We start from the raw sequence: 22,058 nt of genomic DNA, 5'->3' as shown, positions 1-22,058 counted from the left end.
ATGGTTGAGTACACTGATGATACTCGATGTAACTGCGCTGGCTACAAAGCTGCAGACCCGCAAATGTGGTGGGAGCTGAAACCATAGTGGAGAATCAAACCACTGGTGAGAGCTGAAACCTAACACCTTAGACAGCAGGCTGCTATCTGTAACTCCTAAAGCAAAGTCGAATCTTGTCACTTTACTGCCAGCAACAAACGTAAGACGTGAACTCCCATCACAAGGCGGAATTCAGCCACGTCTTAAGCGCAAGTGAATAGCACCGAAGCGCCCTCAAAAACTGTATACCAGACGCAAGTCGAGGACTCCCAACACAAGGGGGAGTACAGTATCGTCTTTAAACGTACATCAACTGTACTACCCTAACAGGTATCTTAAGTTCTGCGTCGCACTGAGGCTAAAACAGAATTCTTGAGAGCAAAGATAAGAAAATGTCCCCCCTCTTTCGACAGCTGAGACACGGTCTTCTGCTCCTTACAGAGTTCAGACAGGAATCCCGTAACCAAAACTGCTGGATCACCCGCTCGGCTCTCTTTACCTCCCCTCTAGCTGTGGGCCAGCGAATCATAGCTTAGAAACCGCAGTGCACACTCCTTCTCTCCTCATACAGTTCTGGACAATCACATTCAAGTTGCCGTCGAATTTTCCTGACGGCATCCCTACTACCAACGTTTTAAGCGAATGTGCCAATCTGGAAAATCCGACTCAAAATTTCGCGGGAATAAGTCTTACTTGCGTACCAAAACAGCTAACGGCGCGAGACGCCAGCCTGTCGCCTGGTCGCTTTCAGTTCGACACAGTGGTGTTTGACAGAATTTAGGTCCGCGACTACATGGCGACGGCAGCCTGCACCGCTCATTGTGGAACAGTTCTCGCCATTCACAGAACTGTTGTGCCCCTCGTAAGTCTCAGCACCTCGGCCCTCAGCCGGGTCGGTGACCGCGTTTAGGCGACCATCCAAGGCGGGCATCCCTCCAAGAACTAGTCAATGGCGCGCCAAGACACCCTGCTGGGCCTCTTGTCTGCGCCTTATGCCGGACATGTGCCACGCCGGACATTTGCCACGCCGGACATTTGCCACACTTGCCCCTTCGCCAGGTAGCTTGAGTAGCGATCCCTCAGGTAAGGGACGCCCTTCCCCGCACTACCTCTGTCCGCTTTCAAACCGCCGTCTCCACATCTTACTCGATACAACCACTACGCAAGGGACCTTCTTCTTCGACATATTGGCCAAATACAGAGCTTCTTTTCCGAAATCGAAATATTTACCACTTTTTGGAAACGAAAGCAATACCGACGATTATGTCAGTTTATAATTAGTTCTGCCAAGTATAAATATAGATTCCTCTGTCTGTACGGAAGCTTCCTTTCACGCTTACTGATTGCGATAGAAACAGTCCATCGGCATGGGAGCAACAAGACAAGAACGATGAAACTAGAATGAAAATGTACGCTAATCATTTCTTTTTTATCACTGCATTTGTGCCTACTTTAATTACTACAACTGCATACCCGAAAGACAATAGGGAAAGAATAAATTGGTTTCTGAATGTTTGAAAAGAAGAACGACATACTCCATATTAATTTACTCTCTAAAAACATTAGTTAATAAAGTGTAGCGGAACAATATTCAAAACATAACTGAAAACACGTTCACTAAATAGAGATAAGAACATCTATGATTGACATGTCACCTAAAGTCGACTTACAATTTTAAAATGTAAGAAATAAGGAAATGAAGTAATACAGAATGCTACGCTTGTAACGTACGTTGTTGTTCTACATTTTTTAGCTCTGGTATTTACAGGGTCACAGAGAAAGTATCTTAGCTTCTGGAGGGAAAAGCCGTAATTGTAATTATCTGCACTACAACAGAAACAAGAAGGACAATTTAAGGAAAAATAATGTAAGCTCACAATCGACTTTGAAGCAAATAGTTCCTGTGACTTAGTATGGGCAGAGGTTATATTCGACAACAGGAATAAATTAATAACTGGCTCCTTTTACCGACCCCCTGTCTCAAATGAAACAGTTGCTGAACAATTCAAAGAAAAAAAGATCTTGAGTCTCATCACAAATAGGTACCCTACTCATATAATTATAGTTGGCAATTACTTCAATCTACCTTCCGCATGTTGACAAATTACATTTTCATACCCTATTGTAAAAAGAAAACAACTTCCGTAATTGTTTTAAATGCTTTTTTTAAAATTATTTTTAACAATTAGTTGACGAGGCCATTCAAATTGTAAATGGTTACGAAAACACACTTGACCTCTTAGCCACAAATCATCCTGAGCATCACGACGGATACAGTGATTAGAGAACACGCAGTCGTAGAGAGGCTCACTTCCGTAACAAAGAAATTCACCAAAACTAAAAGCGAAATATATCTATTTATAAAAGCAGCTAAAACTTCGGGTGACGTCTTTCTAAGAGATAGTCTCCAATCCTTCCAAACTATGTAAATGAAGACCATATGTAGCTTAAGTTCAAAGAAATAGTATCAACAGCACTCGAGATATTCATACCAAATAAATTAATAAGAGACGGAACTGATTTCACATGGTACACAAAACACGACAGAAAGCTGTTGCAAGAGCACCGCAAAAGGCACGTATAATTTAGACGAAAGCAAAATCTCCAAGATTGGTGAAGTTTTACTGAGGCTCGAAATTTGGTGCGGATTTAAATGCGAGATGCATTTAATAGTTTCCACAACGAAACTCGCTCTAGAAATGTGGCGGAAAATCCAGAGAGATACTGGTCCCACGTTAAGTAAACCAGCGGTAAGGCTCAGTAAGTACCTTTACTGCGTGACAGCGACGGTAATGTTACTGATGACAGTGCCACTAAAGTGGAGTTAGTAAATGCATTTTCCGAAATTCCTGCAACAAAGAAGGCGAAGTAAATAGTCCATAATTCGAAATGAGAACATAATTTAGAGAATATAATTTAGAAGTGGATATCCCTGGTGTTGCAAAGCAACTGAAATTACACTGTCAGTGACAGAGGAAATGATCAAATATCCTTTCAAAAAGTCTCTAATGTATAAGAACAGTAGGTCTAATACATTTGTTTCTGATGTTCTTTAGTAACAATTAATTTTCAGTAATAAGCTCCTTGCTTTTACTGACCTGTTTAAAGATAATCAACAATTTAGAAAGAAATTTTAATTTTTAAAGTACTATATCTAAATGTACTTAAGTAGATTTACATCTACTATAAATGTTTGCAGCTAAACTTAAATAAAAAATATTTGAGGTGTCAAAATTGTCAACCTTAGCATCAGATCAGTTTTGGAATGTCAATTTTAGGTGCAATTCAAAGGTTCAGTTCCCATTTTCTTTTACGAAAGCGCATACTATCAGTTTAACAAACCATGATATTTTAGGTGATAGTTGCGATTCTGTAGCTTCATAAAATTATTTTAGAACTCACAATTATTTAATAGTATGGTCATAATATTGGAAGGTAGATAAAAGGTACCTTAACGTTACAACAATAGGGATACTTTTCTGAGGCTTGAAAAACTTTTTAATTTTTACATTAAAGGCTGATTCGCATCACACTTTGCACAGGCTTTGGACCGTGAAAATGATAAATGACCATCTACCATTCTGGCGTGTGTAAAATCAGCCTAAACACGCTGAACTAATGTACACTATTTGCAATTACAACTTAATATTAGCTCCGATAATGCTGCTTGAATGTTTTAATAATTTTATCTCAGTACCTGCGAGGACTCAGTGGTCTTCATAGCTTTTAATACATTATTTTTAACGTATTTTAGTCCAGTTTCTGAATATGGGCAAAGGCTTTCAAGCAAGGTCTAATGTTGCCAGTCTCTTCATAATTCTTTACGATTCTCTCTATCCAGTCGTCCAGCTTCAAGTACTTCTTCTTCCTCTTCTTACCTTCAACATTAATTTCCAATTTCATGTACATACAGTTTATGAGCTCTGCTTCCTTTTTCAAGCACTCCACTAAATAGCTGATTTTCGGGTGAGGGTTTCCAATCATACTATTTATTTTGTTGTTCCATCCTTCAACAGCATTCGTCGTTCGGTGCCTTTTTCCGTAACAGTCTCACATTTCTATTGCGATATCCTCATTCTCTAGCCAGTTATCCACAAAGTAGTCAAAAAATTGAGAGAACCTTCCGTCATCAGAAGCTTCTGCATGAATCTCAATCCATCCATTGCTTACTTACTCAGGTTTTACAACTGCCAGCGCTGCACACATGCTGACGTGAAGTCTTAAATCCTCGTTCTAGCGGTACTCCTCAGTTAGACCGAGAACTCGAATTCTTCTCCATAAACTCTTCTTCATATGGAAACAGAATCCATTTATTTCAGTTGTGGGAAAACTTGACGAATGGCCGATATCGCAGGTGCCTCAAAGTCCACCTTTACTTGTTTAGGACACCACTCAGAGACTGCCTGTTTTATCAGACGAAACAGACGAACATATGTATCTTTCGTCTTATTAGGGAGCAGTGCAAATACAGTAGGAAAAATGTTTGTTTCTTTAATCGGGCCTCCTAAGTCTACGTGTATGGTGTGGTTCTGTGCAAACAGCTTGCTGCATCTCTTAAATGTTCCATCCATAAAAAAATGGGAACGTTTTTAAACTTTTTTTTTCCTTTGCTTCCACTAAAAATCATTATTCTCACCTCTAATCTATCGTCTTCCAGAAGAAAACTACTGCCATCTCCCATTTTTAACAGATCTTCATGAAGATCAAATTCATACGAGTTCTTAGGCTCTTGTTGGTTCCCCCACTCTTGACTCCATTGACGGCGTAAGGTTCTCTTCATAGATTCTGAATTAGGCATCACTCTAACAAAGTCATAAACTTTATAATGTAGATTTCCCATTTCATCCGCGTATATCTCCGATAACTGTGTAGTTTCTTCTCGAGACCTTCTCTTCGCTCTTTCCACTTGCTTTCTCATTTTCAGAGCTGCATCGTCAGGTGGTTAACAGAGATGTTCTAATACTCTCAACACTTCTCCGTTCCTCGAAAGCAGCTTTCCCTTGCAATGATCCGTTTTTCGGCGTATGCACATCCATGTAACAACACCTTCTTTAGATTCCCTCTGTTTAAGATACTCGTAACCTTTCTAATGAGCAGGAGGTCTGCCCTTATTCGTTGTAATAACTTCCATACTGATGGTCACGTTAGGAACTTCGAAAGCAAACTGGGTGGGCGGGTGAGGAGGAGGGGGAGGAGGAGGAGGAGGGGGGGGGGAGGGGAGACAAAGGACCGAACCCTTCGGAGCAGGTAAAACCATGGCAAATGTCCGGCGTGGCAACTGTCCGGACACCGTCTGCACCCACCCATAGCTTGCAGGTTCGAGTCCACGTCTCCACTAAGCTTATGCAGCCGGTCAAAGCCCATCACTCAACAAATAAGTGAACTACAATTATTAGTATATAGATGTATTTGCCGATATTAGTCACATACATTACCTTTAATAAACGCTTCCAGGCCTATCGACAGAGTCTAATCACTATATACTGCACCTTACAGAAATACTTTATTCCCTGAAATTTAGGAAATCAGTCTGGAAATTGACAGACATGAAAAAGTAAACCTCTTTGCTACGATGTTTTTTTTTCTTTTTGGTACTGGTCATGACACTCAGAATCCACCTTCCTTCTTCCCCTCCCTCTTTGGATCCGCCCCTGATAGAAGGGTTTGAGAATACAATTGTACAGATTGGAACGTAGATATAGTAATTGTAGAAGTCACGATCCAAACCCTAGTTTGCCGTGTTACGTCGTTATTGTGTTAACATCACCCTGGATGGCAATGTAACACGTTTCTACTTATACAGGTGAAGCCAGTGGACGGATGCACCTCCTCGGAGCCGGAAACCGCTGTACAGCTGCTGCTATCGAGCAAACCTCTCCTCCTCGCTTGTGAGTTCTGTGGCTCAGCGTCATTCAGCACTGACGTGAAAACTGTGCCTTTGAAAAGATCAAGCCCGCCGTATGTGACCGAGCGGTTCTAGGCGCTTCACTCCGGAACCGCGCCGCTGCTACGGTCGCAGGTTCGAATCCTGCCTCGGGCATGGATGTGTGTGATGTCCTTGCGTCAGTTAGGTTTAAGTAGTTCTAAGTCTAGGGGACTGACCTCAGATGTTAAGTCCCATAGTGCTTAGAGCCATTTGACCTTTTTTTTTAACATATCACATTTGGATATTGACGTAACAGTTCTTGTATGTATGGTGCAGCTTACTTCTACGAACGTAATTCTCATGAGGCTGTAAGATACTCTAATCATGCTGTAAGACACACGAAATACCTCACTGGAAGACGCACAGTACTTCTGTTTCTAAGCTATTTTCAGTATTTTATTTTGTTCTTCGTTTTCGTGTTTGGTGAATTATTTTGCAGTGTTAAGCAGTGCACGAAAATGTTTCAGCTACTAATGAAGTATGACCATATATTAGAACCGAACCCTACCTAGGCCCAGGAAGTTTGTGATATTGCAGATTTTGATACTGGTTTCCTTCATACACTGACGAAAAAAAAAAAAAAAGAATCACAACACTAAAAGATAAGTAATGTAGGGTAATGAAATTTCGGGATCACATTTGTCTAGGGAACCTGTTTCGGTGATCAACACTGCAAGATCACAGGTTAATCTAAGCGCGAGGTAAGCCATTGCAAATGTCAAATGCTGGTACATTAATAACCGGTGTAACCGCCAGAATGTTGAATGCAAGCATGAAAAAGTGCATGCATTGTGTCGGTACAGGTGCCAGATGTCATTTGTGGGATGTAGTTCCTTTTCTGTTGCACCCCCCCCCCCCTTCTGGCAGCGGTGTACCGTAGGTCTTATAAAGGCACATTTGCATGCCGAGCGTGAGTTTCCGCGGAAACGCGAAATATTAATTAAATAAATAATCAGTGACAAATAAATAAAGCCTATGGCACACAACTGCAGCGCTGTGTCGCTGATAAAACAAAAGCACAATTACGTTACTCTTATGTTTAATTAAGAAAGAGAGAGAGCTCTGGTTGAAGTGGTGCGAGAAGCACGTATTTTATTTTATTGTCTGGCACACCGCCATATTTCATGTTAGAGAAGAATACTGCGAGTTGCAACCAGACTAGGCACTCGACTCTGTAAAGAATTTATATTTATAAAAGTAAGTAGGATTATGAACTGTAGGCTTATTCATTGAATATATCTGATTTAACTAACTGTGTAACTTATTTATGTTTAGTAGACAGACACCTCTGTACGACGTATTGACATGGCTGGCAAATTATTCTAATATTGAGATTTAGATTTGAGTCCGCACCTACCGCAGCAGTCTTTGGAAACGATTTATTTACGAAGTCCGATTATTTCAGTTTTATTTCACGGTCAACTACGAGTAACATTGCCTTTACGAAAAAGCCATTGTCAAGCGTCTGATACCGAATAATTAAACGTCCACGTTCCAGATAAGCAAATATCAATTACAATTACAAACACCATCATACAGATAGAATAATTAATATATTATTATTTTTAATTTATTTTATATTGGCGACCGTGACAGGACTTGTTATTTTGTCATTTGTTACATTGTTCTCTTTGTTTCATGTAAAAAATCAACTTTCTGGACCTGGACGTCAATGTATGAGAGATAACAAAATTGGAAGATATTTTCAAATTCTAAAATTTTGCCGGAAGACGCAAAGAAGCTTCCAGCAAAATAAGGTAAGACGCAGCATCTTTGCATTAGCAGGCTTGACCAGACGTATAATTCAGTGTATTAGCTTTTCAGTAAATTCTGTAGTGTTTCTTTTCCGCATAACAGTTTCAGTGATAAATTTCGTTCTCAGTACTTTTCCCTAAACAATAACGTATGCAACAATACCAATACACGAGTGTACAATATGGCCGACTTCTGTACGATATCATGTAACATGGCCAGCAGCCATTACCAATAATCTCAAATTCAGTTTATATTTTTAAATTAACAGACAGCCATTGTTGCTACGAGCGATTCATGCTCAACTACATTTTATTTTAAAATCAGTGTCAAAAATTTTCTTGAAACATATATCACGTGTGGCATGGTAATAACTAGAAAACAATACGCAAAAATGGAACAGCAAGGACGTACTATTCAGACGCAATCCGACTCGGACGTGAGACAAGTGTTAGAAAATGACTTTACGACAGCAACCGGTAGTGACGATTCATCAAACATTGACGCAAGTGTTGACGAAAATTTTGACAATAGGCCGTCCACCACAAAAATTTCAAAGTCTCAATCAGAGCCCATGTTAATGCATGACGTCACGTCTAATGACGCGGCGGGGGCAGAGACCTTGCAAACGGTAAACATTGCCGACATGTTACAAATGCTAATGAAACAGAACGCGGAAAACATGGCAACCTTAAAGACACAAAATGAACAGTTAAAGACACAAAATGACGCAATTAAATCTGACCTCATAGCACTCAAGACAGGTAATGACACTTTATGTAAACGTGTGGAACTTATAGACGCCACACTGACCAAACAGATGACTGAACTCAGTACTAAATTTTCCCAGCTTAATACGAGACAAGAAAAGACTACAACTGACGTAGCACTTTTACAGACACAAGTAAAAAACCTTAATGTCACGTGTGAAGTTCTTACTGAACAAATTCAAACATATCCTTCAGTACATGACAACCTTGAAAAACGAATTACTGACGTACAGAATAAATTTGACAATGTTGAACAACACCTGACTGACATCTTACAATCTGATGCCACAGCTCATTTTCAAAATATTAATAAGGAATTTAATGGTTGGGTAGTGAACAAAGACAAACATTTTGATACATGCTTACGTGAAAATTTACCAACAATTGTGCACGACTCCGTAGCGCAATACATTACTAATAACAAACAGCTGATCAGTGACGCTGTACAATCCGTCACTGCACCCATGAGACAATTCACCGATCGACCACAGTCTGAATGTAACGAAAATATCAGTCAAAATGCACAGTTCAGGAACCAATATACATTCGAGTATGACACACACATACCGCACACGACAAACACACAAGAACAAAACACACCACGACTACAACACATACCACGATGTGCAAACACAAACACAAGCTATTATCATGGTAAACCACAGCAACATTATCGTAATTACTCGCCAGCTGAACATACCAGTAATTACAGTGGAATAAATCCATATCACAATACGAAGGAAGAAGAAAGCTTAATGAAACACAGGCAATTTCAGATTTTTATCCCAGAAAAACGAACCATTCATCCGGTGATTTTTCTTAAATCCTTTAGTAACGCATTTCCACGCACTTGGAGTGACCGGAAAAAGATTTCATATATTGTCGGTTACATCCAAGGCGATGCAGCTGTCTGGGCATACAGTCAAGCTGACGTATGTACCACGTACAGTGAGTTTGAGCGTGCTTTTCTGAACAAATTCTGGTCGCAATCCGTCCAGGAGCGACTCAGAAGACAAATTTTAGAACCTGAAACTTTTAACAGTAAAAATGGTAACTTACGCAGATATTTTGAAAAATACTTGAACATGGGACACTTTTTAGACGAACCAGTCGCAACGCGTGATATACTCCGTGCGTTGAAGGCCAAATTGCCTTTCAACATTAAAGAAAAACTCCTACATATCCCGAATGACGATTCAGATTATTTTTTAACAGCTTTAGATTCGGTTGACATGTCACTTGAAGACCAGCGCTTCGCGCGGCAAAACAGCAGCCACAATGTTTACACTAGTGGTATGCAAAACATGCAGGCTTGCCAACACAATTCTGGCGCGTCCACAGTTGGATACGCGGTACAACAAAAACAGCAAACTCACATGCCGTCTCAGTACGGAAATCAAAATCAACACGCGTATTCCAATACAAACAATAGTTACAACAGTAATAACACTTCATGCGGCAATCCATACAAAAGGCACCGCGGTAATAACTACAACGGTAACAACGAATACAAAGGCAACAACAAAAACACAAACAGAAATAGAAATAATAACAACTACGAGCCAAGGCAGCATCAAGGTTGGACTCGTAACGATCAGTACTTTCATTCAAACTCTGCTTTACCACAGCAGACACCAGGACAAAATTGGAGCATACCTTACGACCGACAGGTAAGTTATAATGCGCAACAGCAACAACAACCGCAAAAGTTTGGAGATCATAATAGGCAATATCCGAATGTGAATATAATAGAAATGACACCTGATGCACAACCTCAATCTGTGTCAGTACATAGTACAAATGCTAATCCAACAAACTAGAAACAGTCACTACTATGCCCCAGGTCGTGGCTGAAGAATTCTTGGGGGGCGACTTCAATGTTAATCAGTTATTTGACACCACACTTGAACAACAGAATAATGATATGCCGAATAATTCTAAACAAAAATTACCTGTTTTATTTATAAGATACAACCACAATGAGAATATATCAGATGAACTTTTGCAAGACAGTACACAATGTCGTTCAAACACAAATGAAATTGTTTTAGCATCTACTACTGGTGTAGTAGGTGGGATTCCAACTACTATTATCCTAGATACAGGTGCAGCTGTGAGCGTTTTGTCTTTTAATTTCTATAAAAAGATGTGTGAATTGGAACCTGTGCCTGAGTTTCCTGCCCAAAACTGTAAAATAACTACTGCACTAGGTAATAAGTCATGTAGGGTTACGAAGCAAGTTTTTGTAAACGTTAAAATAGGTAATGGAACCGTACAATGGCCATTCCTGGTTGTACAAAACCTTGTGACAAATTGCATATTAGGAATAGATATTATGAGCGAGAAGGACTGCATTATAGACTTCTCCAAAGGTAAATGTATTTTAAATGATAAAAGCAGGGTAATTATTATTGATTTGGACAGGAGAACTCTAAAGCATGACAAACACTGTACAGGGTACAAGGTTCAGTTAGTACTTGACAAAGACATTCAAGACATGCAAACACACTCATCTGACACAGAGCTAATGGACTTGAAAACATTGCTTGATCATAAGATAAGTGAAGCTACAGCTCTCAGTGTACATGAACGCATAAAACTACAGGAAGTGTTATCCAAATATTTACAAGATTTTACCAAACGATTGGGTGTTATCAACACGTATGTATACAAGATTGAAGTTAAGCCTCACAAGATCTTCTACCATAAGACATATAACGTACCGTTATCTCAACGACCTGCTGTGTGGCAAGAATTAAAACAAATGTTAGACTGGAAGGTCATTGAACCATCCACCTCACCTTATTGTAATCCTCTACTTGTTGTCAAAAAATCGAATGGAAGCATTAGGTTAGTGTTAGACGCACGAGCAATTAATGAAATAATTTTACCGGTTCACACAAAACCCGAAAATTTAGAAGAGCAATTACAGAAATTTCTAGATGCAAAATATTTTTCCACAATAGATCTCGCTAATTCGTTTTGGCAGGTGGGTATCACTCCTGATTCACGGAAATATACTGCATTTATGTTCGGGGGGCGAACCTATCAGTTTTGTGTTCTACCCTTCGGACTGAATGTCAGCTCTGGGGTATTCATTACAGCCCTGGATACCGTGCTTGGCGACGATTTAGTTGAGACAGTCACACACTATGTAGATGATATACTGATAGCTACACAGTCTTGGAATGAACACGTTGACACACTTCAAAGAATTTTAGAAAAATTTGCACAAGCTGGAGTCACAGCCAACCTAAGAAAATCAAAATTTGGTTGCAGTAAGATAAAATATTTAGGACATATCATTAATTCACAGGGCATACGTCCTGATCCCAGTAAATTAGATGCTATCAGAAACTTTCCTAGCCCTCGAACTAAAAAGCAGTTAAAATCATTCCTTGGGCTATGTTCATTTTTTAGACGTTTTTTGCCACAACCACTTTTGAACAGTAAACATCTGCTAAATCTACTCAGAAAGAATCAAGTTTGGATCTGGTCGGAACAGTGCCAGAATGACTTTAATACAATTAAACATGCTTTAGTGGGTGCAAACTTATTGAGCCATCCAGATTTCAATTTAGATTTTTGTATGACTTGTGACGCTTCACGAACTGGCTTGGGATGTTGCTTATTTCAAGTTGTAAAGAATAAAGAAAAGGAACAGATAAGAATTATTGGGTTTGCAAGTCGTACTTTAACTGAATGTGAGCGTACATACTCCACTACTGAGTTAGAAACACTTTCCATAGTATGGGGATTCAAGAAATTCAATTATTATTTATTTGGAAAACATACAGTAATTTACACCGATCACCAGGCCCTGACATTTTTGTTAACTTGTAAACTTGTACATCCTAGACTATCACGATGGGCAGTTACACTTCAGAACTACTCTTTTGAAATTAAGTACATAAGAGGTAAGGACAACACCATTGCAGACACTTTGTCTAGACTTCCACAAGGTATGAATGATACCAACAGTGACTTAGAAAATATAAATGACTACAGGATTCTCTTAATGCAAGACAAGCAGTATCACCAATATTATATTGATATGTGCAGAAACATGGCTGAATTACAAAAATCAGATCCTCACTGGTATAAGATAATAACATTACTGGTAGAAAAACACAATCATCCTTTGACTAAGTATTACAAGTTACACAATGATGTGCTATTTTATCGACGACATCCTAATGCTACTAACTGGTGTGTATGCATTCCCAAAGAGTCTGAACGTAATTTAATTTGGCACACACACTTAGTTTGGGGTCATTATGGGACAAAAAAGTGTTTAGCAAAGCTCAGCACATACTGTTATTTTAGCAATATGAGAAGAAAAATTTACAGGGAACTGAAAACATGTGTCATATGTCAAAAATCAAAACCTCAGAATTTATCCACGAAAACAGATTTACATTCTATTTTACCCAGTAAACCCCTGGAAATTCTGTGTACTGATATCAGTGGACCGCATCCAGCAAGCTCTGGAGGCGTCAAATATATCTTAGCTTTTTACGATATATTTTCTAAACATGTAAAACTTTATGCTTTAAAATCCGCCACTGCAAGTGCTATAATACGAAGATTCTCAAGTGATTACCTGACGCACGTGGGAAAACCTAAAGCAATTCTGTCAGATAATGCAACATACTACTCTGGGTACAAATGGAGAAATTTCTTGAAGGACAATAACATTAAAAGTATATTTATTTCGAGGTTTAGTCCACAATGTAACGCGACTGAGAGACTTTTCCGAGAACTAAACCGATTCATGAGGACCTATATTTCATCAAAACATACTAATTGGGTGTCCTACCTAAGTCTTTTCGAAGACGTACACAATAACTTAAATATTTACGATACAAATTACACACCTAACGAGATCATGTTCAATTGCAAACAGAACGATCAGTGGATAGAACCATTACCTAAGTTGTCAGACAAGGAAATCACACCTGAACAGAAAATAAAAGAAGTATTGACTACATTGACACATCACGCACAAATACGAAACAAACATCACAGAAACATAATAAAAAGAAAACAAAAATTCGAGGTAGGAATGCTTGTACTACTTCGTACTCATCATAAATCTGTAGCACTCAAACGACGCAACGCTAAGTGGCGCCTGCTATATGAAGGACCTTATATAATTGTTAACATACCGCATCCTGGTGCGTATCTGTTACAACATCCTAGAACTAACAAAATTATTGGGCTATACGCACACCGAGATCTTAGAGCATTTCATGCTGAATAATGTCAAGGTCATACCCATCAAAATATTGCTAAGCAACTCGAAAAACTCTGTTGTTACAGCACAGATAATAAGTAGTATAGAAATTTTCATTTCAGCGGTTCCAGTGACGCAGTTGAAGACAGAAGAACTCTTCTTTCAACGCACGGCACCACCTGAAGGACGGAATATTAAAGTAAAATTTATGATTACGTAGCAGTGGATGGCATATTAATTTTTCACGGAACATTTGTTACTGAAGGTACCACTGACTTGGTGTGACACCTGACGAACTGACAGACGTCACCTGTGAAACGATCTTTTACTTTGAGAAATAGATTAGACGCACATCTCTCAACACGAAAAGCATCTATCAGTAGTCAAGGCCACACAGACACTCTACACACACGCACAAAACGCGAGGAATCGAACATTTTCTCTCTCTTACTATTTTGAATATTATTGAGTAGTGAAAACGCCTGGTCTTGTCTACTGATGTAATGAATGTTGTGTCTAACCAATCTCAATTTCAGATGACATCACAAAAAACATCGATAATATCCCAGCAAAACCGCTAAAGAGGATGTAAATATCGACAGTTCATGTAATCAAACGTGACACAATGTAATAACCTATAGCTATGTAATGATGATGCAAACATGTTTATGTGCAACTGTATTATGTTTATGCTAAGAAAATATGTGACGTGTGTATGTATAATTACTTATTTTTTTAACTGATGTATCATGTAACTGTACTATGTAAAAAATTTGAACAAAACGAGTGCCAAAAAGACATTGCATAGTGAACCTCTGTTCACGGACATTAACGAACATTACTAACTCTGCAACTACGCAGAAACCTATGTGAAAGAAACGGTTAATGCCATTCGTTATGCAGCGTATCTATGTAAACGCGATGAATGATTTCTTTGATTAATAACTACGAACATTTAGGTGAACTATATTCAGCGAAAAACTGAAAATGTGAAGTGCATAATTCGTGCATCGTCTAGTGACATTACTACAGTACCTAACTTCAAGATGTCAACTGGATTAAATGGACACATACTGCCTGTCCAGAAAACAACACGACGGGTGGAAGAATTTTGGTTGGAACTTCAGGGAATGAAATGTTCTCGAAATGTGACGGACACTCTTACCTGGACTGTCCAAGGATCGACGCCAGCTATGTGCCGTCCGAGGTTCTGCAACCAAGCTTCCACGGAATGTAAAAAAACGAACTGCACGTGGACCAATTACTCGACGGGTCACGTCTGATCTGTAATAAGCAATGCTTTTAGTCACAACGAACTGCATCACAACGACTATAATGGAGATGAGAAATGGACACGCTTATGTATTAATCACGTTGTTATACAACGATGTTACTGTGATCAAAAAACTTTACCACGACGATACTAACCTGTAAAAAATTATTGTGCAGCGGATGAATATGAACTGTAATAACGACACGATGTGTATAGGTCAACGCACATGAAACATACGGACATTTTTCTTTGAAGTATTTCAAAACAATACTATGTAACTAAGAACATTCAACAATCTAAGTTGTATTGTGTTATAACAAATATTGTAAATTTAAAACTAAGTTACCTGTCATAGAATGTAGTCTTCATATGTAATCTTGGTTGAATATTTTCTTTGTGCAACGACTGAGAAACGCGCGCACACGAACAATATGAACTGCAATACTGTGCCGCGTGATCTAACTGTACGACATAACGGCAGTCACACAGACGCTTCTGCGCATGCGCGCACTCTATCTGCCAACATAAGAACTTTTACGGCGCACCCGCGTCATTCAAATTTTGTATATAATGTGTATAATGTGTATAATGTAGGTCATGTAAATAGTTGTAGATAACTTAGATTTTCTTGTGCCTTTAGGTGAACTGCTCGCCTGCAGGTGTGTCCTTGCGCCTCGCAATTCAGGGGGCAATATAAAGGCACATTTGCATGCCAAGCGTGAGTTTCCGCGGAAACGCGAAATATTAATTAAATAAATAATCAGTGACAAATAAATAAAGCCTATGGCACACAACTGCAGCGCTGTGTCGCTGATAAAACAAAAGCACAATTACGTTACTCTTATGTTTAATTAAGAAAGAGAGAGAGCTCTGGTTGAAGTGGTGCGAGAAGCACGTATTTTATTTTATTGTCTGGCACACCGCCATATTTCATGTTAGAGAAGAATACTGCGAGTTGCAACCAGACTAGGCACTCGACTCTGTAAAGAATTTATATTTATAAAAGTAAGTAGGATTATGAACTGTAGGCTTATTCATTGAATATATCTGATTTAACTAACTGTGTAACTTATTTATGTTTAGTAGACAGACACCTCTGTACGACGTATTGACATGGCTGGCAAATTATTCTAATATTGAGATTTAGATTTGAGTCCGCACCTACCGCAGCAGTCTTTGGAAACGATTTATTTACGAAGTCCGATTATTTCAGTTTTATTTCACGGTCAACTACGAGTAACATTGCCTTTACGAAAAAGCCATTGTCAAGCGTCTGATACCGAATAACTAAACGTCCACGTTCCAGATAAGCAAATATCAATTACAATTACAAACACCATCATACAGATAGAATAATTAATATATTATTATTTTTAATTTATTTTATAGTCTCTAGAAGAGCGTAGCGTTCCAAAAGATTGGAAAAGGACACAGGTCATCCCCGTTTTCAAGAAATGACATCGAACAGACATGCAGGAACTATAGACTTATATGTCTAACGTCGATCAGTTGAAGAATTTTGGAACATATATTATGTTCGAGTATAATGAATTTTCTGGAGACTAGAAATCTACTCTGTAGGAATCAGCATTGGTTTCAAAAAGACGAACGTGTGAAACCCAGCTTGCGCTATTCGTCCACGAGACTTAGAGGGCCATAGACACGGGTTCCCAGGTAGATGCTGTGTTTCTTGACTTCCGCAAGGCGTTTGATACAGTTCCCCACAGTCGTTTAATGAACAAAGTAAGAGCATATCGACCTACAGACCAATTGTGTGATTGGATTGAAGAGTTCCTAGATAACAGAACGCAGCATGTCATTCTCAATGGAGAGAAGTCTTCCGAAGTAAGAGTGATTTCAGGTGTGCCGCAGGGGAGTGTCGTAGCACCGTTGATATTCACAATATATATAAATGACCTTGTGGATAACATCGGAAGTTCACTGAGTCTTCTTGCAGATGATGCTGTAGTATATCGAGAGGTTGTAGCAATGGAAAATTGTACTGAAATGCAGGAGGATCTGCAACGAATTGACGCATGGTTTAGGGAATGGCAATTGAATCTAAATGTAGACAAATGTAATGTGCTGCGAATACATAGAAAGAAAGATCCTTTATCATTTAGCTACAATATAGCAGGTCAGCAACTGGAAGCAGTTAATTCCATAAATCATCTGGGAGTAGGCATTAGGAGTGATTTAAAATGGAATAACCATATAAAGTTGATCGTCGGTAAAGCAGATGCCAGACTGAGATTCATTGGAAGAATCCTAAGGCAATGCAGTCCGAAAATAAAGGAAGTAGGTTACAGTACACTTGTTCGCCCACTGCATGAATACTGCTCACCGGTGTGGGATCCGTACCAGGTAGGGTTGATAGAAGAGATAGAGAAGATCCAACGGAGAGTAGCGCGCTTCGTTACAGGATCATTTAGTAACTGCGAAAGCGTTACGTAGATGATAAACTCCGGTGGAAGACGCTGCAAGAGAGACGATCAGTAACTCGGTACGGGCTTTTGTTGAAGTTTCGAGAACATACCTTCATCGAGGATTCAAGTAGTATATTGCTCCCTCCTACGTATATCTCGCGAAGAGACCATGAGGATAAAATCAGAGAGATTGGAGCCCACACAGAGGCATACCGACAATTTTTCTTTTAACGAAATATACTGGAATAGAAGCGACAACCGATAGAGGTACTCAGCGTACCCTCCGCCACACACCATCAGGTAGCTTGCGGAGTATGGGTGTAGATGTAGATGTAGACTAGGATGGTCAATACAGGAACGGTTAATGCTGCTCGTGGATGACGCTGGGGCTGTCGTCTGATGATTTCCCATATGTGCTCGATCGAAATTAGATCCGGTGATCGACCACACCAAAGCAACATGTCGGCCCTCTATAGAGCATGTTTGGTTACAATAGCGGTATGCGGTCGAGCGGTATCCTGTTGGAGAACGGCCGCTGGAATACTGTTCATATGGCAGCACATCACGTCGAATCACCATATTGACGTACAGCTTTGCAGTCAATGTGCTTGGGATAACCAAGAGAGTACTCTTGCTGTCATACAAAGTCGCACCATAGATCATAATTCCAGGTGAAGGGCCGGTGTGTCGTGTACACTAACAGGTTGGGTAGAGGCTCTGCGCTGGCCTCCTTCTAACTGACACACGTCTCTCACTGGCACCGCGACAGAACCAGCTATCATCTAAACAGATTTCCACACTATGCTCCAATGAGCTAACGCTTGACACCAGTGAAGTCGCAAACGGTGGCAGCTTGGGGTCAGTGAAATGCACTCTAAAGAGCGTCTGGCTCCGAGCTGTCTTTGAAGTAACTGATTTGTAGCAGCTCGTTGTGCCACCGTGGTGCCAACTGCTGTTCATATTGCTACTGCAGATCCAGTACGAAGTTCCAGAACCACACGCTGAATACGACGGTCTTCCCTCTCGGTACTGTACTGGCCATTCGGAGTCCGGTCTTTTATGACCATACATTCTCGTGACCATCGCTGCCAGCAATCATGTTCAGCAGCTTCATTCTTGTCAAGCTTTTCTGCAATATCGCAGAAGGAACAGCCAAGTTCACGTTGCCCTATTTCACGCCCTCGTTCAGACTCAGTGAGTATTGATGATGGAGTCTTTGTCACCTTAAAGGCATTGTTGAATAACATCAACTCACCACTTCCAATCGCAAAGGCAGCTAAGTCTCACGACCTTTACAGCATCTATTAAAGCAAATCTGATTTGCATCCTCATAGTGTTCTTAAGCGACTGGCGACTCGCGCGTAGTATGAACAGACATCGTCTTTCAGATGTAGGAACACGTCTACCAACTTTCGTTTATGTCGCACAACTCCTTCTTGGTGATGCGATTGTTTTCCCCATCAGTGTATTTTGGATTTTGTTTGTGAAAATATGTCAGACGTCAATACACAACCTAAATTACGAAGATTACTCACGCTATACAACACAATACCAATATAATTTCAAACGAAAGAATTTTCTAATTGCAGCTGGTTATAAAGGTGTCTCTTCATTGTTTCCCTCCTTAGTGTGAGAGACAGGGGTCTCAATACGCATGACAGAAGAACAGATAATTTCTGTGTATCACCCGAGCCACCTCTCGCTTCTGACGTCGGTCTGCCGCTTACCAGAGTGCGAACTTTTAGACGAGCGTGTAAGCAGCTCAGCGAACTTTCAGTTGCAGTAGCCTGACTTCACATTGATTTACTGGCTATTTAGTTATCTGTTACATCGTTGTAATCTGTACTGTTTGTCTTATAGGCTGTTCCAGCTTGTCGGCTCCGTTGTGAGCCGCGGAGGCGCTCCCTGCTCCAGGGAGCCGTGTCGCTCGCTGTGACCATTCAAAGTGGGCCGGCACGCCGGCACGTGGCACGGATGGCTGAGGCAGGCGGCAAGGCAAGCGTTTTGATGTGCCATCTGCGTCTTACAAGATCGACAACCTCATTCTCTTAGCTGCTAAGACGTGGTGACATGCTACACCAGGAAATACGATGTTCAGGAAATAAATAAGGAACAACTGTTTTACTAGAAATTGCATACTAAATTTATTGGGCCTCTGTAGCTCGACATTTTCTTTTCATTACAAGATCGGAAATATCAGGCGTCAAAGTGTTCGCAGCGTTAATGCGGAGGATGGCCTTCACTGTTGCATTCTGAAGAAACAATCGTTCCTTGCTTTTTACTCTTTTCATTGCTGAGAAAAGCTGCTCACAACAACACGTAGATCTAAACATGCACATGATCTGAGCGGCATTGTTGTGAAGCTTGGGAAATGTTATTTTGCTGTAATGAACGATACCATCGCGACAAATCCAATGTGTTGTAGTACCTCCCTATCAACAAAGTTGAATTTTGCAAATCAATAATCTCCAATTCAAGTGACGATGACAAATCATTGGGGGAAACTGAAAAAGGAGTGCTGAACACCTTAAGTTCCATTTCCAAACTAGTGAGGTCTCGGAATCGTGTTTCAAGCGACGTGATGAGCTGCTTTAACTTTGCTTGGTAATCGCTGAAAGTAGTACCTTCAAGTAGTTTTGAAGAAGCAAGACGATTGAAGAACGTTAAAAGTCCATTACTCATCTGCCTCTCAAATAAACGTAACTTTTCCATGAACGCTTTGATCTGGTCGTGCACGTCAACGATTAGCTGTGCATGTCAACGATTAGCTGCCCTTTTCCCTGCAATGACAGATTTAAATTATTCAGATGCATAGTTATGTCAGCTTGGAACGCCAGGTCTGATATCCATTTTATATCTTTCAGACAACGCATTTCTTCCCCTTTCATTTTTAAAAAGGGATATTTCTTTACGAATGGCAAAGAAAACATCAAGAACTTTTCCCCGACTCAGCCAACGAGCTGTACAGTGCTAAGGTATATCCCCATACTCCGCTTCCATATCTTTCAGGAATCCTTTGAATTGGCGATGATTAATACCGTGACGCCGCACAAAATTCACACACTTCACGACATCTTTCATTACGCCACCTAGCTCTACTGTTTCAGCACACAGTGCCTCTTGGTGAATAAAACAATGAAGAGTCAAAATGTCTTTCCCGAATACGTCCCTGAGTTTATTTTTCAAACGAGAAGCAAAACCTTGGTGACGCCCGATCATTTGTGATGCACCGTCTGTCGCTACAGAATGGAGCTTATCCCACGGCAAATTCATATTGTCCACTGATTCACAAACAGCTTCAAAAATGTCACGTCCTGTTGCGGTGTAATCGAGTGGTACCACATCCAACAGTTCTCCAGTTACTTGCAGCTCCATGTCGACACCACGCACAAACACTGCAAGCTGAGCACAGTCCGATATGTCGGTGCTTTCGTCAAGCGCTAGTGAAAATGCAACAAAGCTCTCCGCCTTTTCCTGAGCTGTGTCTCTAAATCCGCTGCCACGTACAGGATTCGACGAGACGTTGTTTGCTTCGACAGGCAAACCCTTCAATTGTCTGCACCTACCTTGCAAACAAACATTCTGCAACTGCTACCATGCACGATTTTACGAGTGGTCCCACCTAAAACGGCTTGCCACTCGTCGCAATGATGTGAGCGACTCATTGGCTTGCTCGAATTGCAGATTCAGTAGTGTTTTCTCCGCTCTCATTCACCTGAAAATTATAAACGCATTACAGAACACGAACTATGTTGCATGTTTTTATACCCTTCGTATTACAAAACCGTTTTTAAACTTGCGTCTCCTGGTATGTCGTTCTTAAGCCTGGCTACCAGTTACCTGCGTGCAACGCCTTCTACTCTGATCTTAGTGCGCTGCGTGAAGACGTGTATAATGTCGTTGTATATTGTACCTCTTCGCAGAATTAAATACTTTATGACATACAAGACACTGCGGACGACCATCTCTCTCAATGAATAGAAAGGTATCCTCCAATAGAGGTACAGGGCTCCCGCGGTTAGTCATAGCTGTCCTTGATCAAGGATTATTGCGTCAGTTGCGGCTGCATGCGGCCAGGGGGCAGTGAGTTCGCTTTCCCCCTCCACGCGGGCTCCGAGCTGCGTCCGTGAGCGCTCCGCAGCGCTCCGGCTCCCTGGAGCTCGGTTGGAACAGCCCTTGTCTAAGTGCTCGGGACACAGACCGTGCAGCCGAACGTAGAATGTTGAATGTGCCGGGCTTCTGATACGCAGCTTGAAAGAAACTTGTCAGGGAGTCTGTCCGAACGTGCAAGACAATATTCAGCATGTCAGGTATTCTGAATGTGCGCTTGAACATAGGCCAATGAGATGGAAGATCGCCATCTAAGTCATATGACGCCATCTTTCTTCAGTAGAGAGTCACGAGATGCTATTTTTGCTTTCAATTGCAGGGTGTTCATTTCAACTGAAGAAACTGAAATATCTTGAAAGCTACACATCAGATTAAAAAAAGTTATGATTCCAATTTGTTTGTCTGGAAGAGGGACATCCAATGATAGCACACTCGATACCCCACCCCACTCCGTGTGTGGCTGGCGGCGTGCACCTTTGAAGCCTTCAATGCGAACCCTGTTTTTTATTGTAGATTAAGATTCTAT

This window comes from Schistocerca cancellata, chromosome 5 (assembly GCF_023864275.1).
Source record: "Schistocerca cancellata isolate TAMUIC-IGC-003103 chromosome 5, iqSchCanc2.1, whole genome shotgun sequence".
Taxonomy (NCBI): domain Eukaryota; kingdom Metazoa; phylum Arthropoda; class Insecta; order Orthoptera; family Acrididae; genus Schistocerca; species Schistocerca cancellata.
The sequence above is the reverse complement of the archived record's forward strand: the minus strand, read 5'-3'. Positions refer to the sequence as shown.